The sequence below is a fragment of the Entelurus aequoreus genome, linkage group LG09 (genome assembly GCF_033978785.1).
Source record: "Entelurus aequoreus isolate RoL-2023_Sb linkage group LG09, RoL_Eaeq_v1.1, whole genome shotgun sequence".
Classification (NCBI taxonomy): domain Eukaryota; kingdom Metazoa; phylum Chordata; class Actinopteri; order Syngnathiformes; family Syngnathidae; genus Entelurus; species Entelurus aequoreus.
Window position 1 is genome coordinate 75,604,482 of NC_084739.1, and position 2,500 is coordinate 75,606,981.

Here is a 2,500-nt window from a genome sequence, read left to right on the forward strand (position 1 = left end):
CTTTAAAATAAGATAAGAGTTGGATGATCACTTTAAGATAAGAGCTGGATGATCACTTTAATATAAGATAAGAGTTAGATGATCACTTTAAAATAAGAGTTGGATGATCACTTTGAATAAGATAAGAGTTGGCTGATCACTTTAAGATAGATAAGAGCTGGATGATCACTTTAAGATAAGATAAGAGTTGGAGGATCACTTTAAGATAAGATAAGATTTGGACGTTCACTTAAAATAAGATAAGAGCTGGACAATCATTTTATGATAAGATAAGAGTTGGACGATCACTTTAAGATAAGATAAGAGCTTGATGATCACTTAAGATAAGATAAGAGTTGGAGGATCAACTTTAAGATAAGATAAGAGTTGGAGTATCACTTTAAGATAAGATATGGATGATCACTTTAAGATAAGATAAGAGTTGGAGTATCACTTTAAGATAAGAGTTAGACCCTCACTTTAAGATAAGATAAGAGTTGGACGATCCCTTTAAGATAAGAGTTAGACCATCACTTTAAGATAAGATAAGAGTTTGGATGATCACTTTAAAATAAGATAAGAGTTGGATGATCACTTTAAGATAAGATAAGAGTTGGACCATCACTTTAAGATAAGATAAGAGTTAGACGATCGCTTTAAGATAAGATAAGAGCTGGGTGATCACTTTAAGATAAGATAAGGGTTGGACGATCACTTTAAGATAAGATAAGAGTTGGCCCACCACTTTTAGATAAATAAGAGTTGGACCATCACTTTAAGATAAGATAAGAGTTGGACTATCACTTTAAGATAAGATAAGACTTGGACCATCACTTTAAGATAAGATAAGAGTTGGACCATCACTTTAAGATAAGATAAGAGTTGGACCATCACTTTAAGATAAGATAAGAGTTAGACCATCACTTTAAGATAAGATAAGAGTTGAACCATCACTTTAAGATAAGATAAGAGTTGGACCATCACTTTAAGATAAATAAGAGTTGGACCATCACTTTAAGATAAGATAAGAGTTGGACTATCACTTTAAGATAAGATAAGACTTGGACCATCACTTTAAGATAAGATAGAGTTGGACCATCACTTTAAGATAAGATAAGAGTTGGACCATCACTTTAAGATAAGAAAAGAGTTAGACCATCACTTTAAGATAAGATAAGAGTTGGACCTCACTTTAAGATAAGATAAGAGTTGGACCATCATTTTAAGATAAGAGTTGGACCATCACTTTAAGATAAGATAAGAGTTGGACCATCACTTTAAGATAAGATAAGAGTTGGACCATCATTTTAGATAAGAGTTGGACCATCACTTTAAGATAAGATAAGAGTTGGACCATCACTTTAAGATAAGATAAGAGTTGGACCATCACTTTAATACAAGATAAGAGTTGGATGATCACTTTAAGATAAGATAAGAGTTGGACCATCACTTAAGATAAGATAAGAGTTGGACCATCACTTTAAGATAAGATAAGAGTTGGACTCCTCGTGTCAAAAACCAAATGTGGCCTAGCTCCGCCCCTTCCTTCATGACCCCTGTGTGACCCCCTGCATTGAAGCCTGAGGTGGAGGTCAAGGAGCCTTAAAAGAGCGCTAGTGAGACCTGGACCACACGTCTACCGGGACCAGGACCACATCGGGTACTGGGACCAGGACCATATCGGGTACTGGGACCAGGACTACATCGGATACTGGGACCAGGACCACAAAGGATATAGGGACCAGGACTACACTGGCACCAGGACTACATCAGATACTGGGACCAGGTCCACAAAGGGTACTGGGACCATGACTACATCGGATACTGCGACCAGGACTACAACAGGTACTGGGACCAGGACTACATCGGATACTGGGACCAGGGCCACAAAGGGTACTGGGACCATGACTACATCGGATACTGGGACCAGTACTACACCGGGTACTGGGACCGGGACCACAAAGGGTACTGGGACCATGACTATATCGGATACTGGGACCAGGACTACACCAGGTACTGGGACCAGGACCACTTCAGGCAAAGATTGATGAGGCAGGACCATTTTTACAACTTGTTCAAGAAAGGAAGCAAACTTTCAGGCAGAGTCTTGCATCCAAACATGTAAACAAGCTATTCATAATACCCACAATGCATTGCGTTTACTGTGTGTTCCACTTTACATTACAGTACTCCTCCTGTATGGGAAGTGTTGGATGTTTCTGTACATTGCTGCACTCATCTTAGTCTAGTCAGGGAGACCATGGTCACTCTGTCAGAACTACAGCATTCCTCTGTCAGAGAGGAGAACCTTCCAGAAGGACAATCCACCAATCAGGCCTGTATGGTAGAGCAACCAGACAGAAGCCATTTCTTAGTCAAAAGTTGGCCAAAATGCACCTGAAAGACTCTCAGACCATGAGAAACTACATTCTCTGGTCTGGTGAGACAAAGATTGAAGTCTTTGGCGTCATGTTTGGAGGAAACCAGTCCAATACCATCCCTACAGGGAAGCATGGTGGTG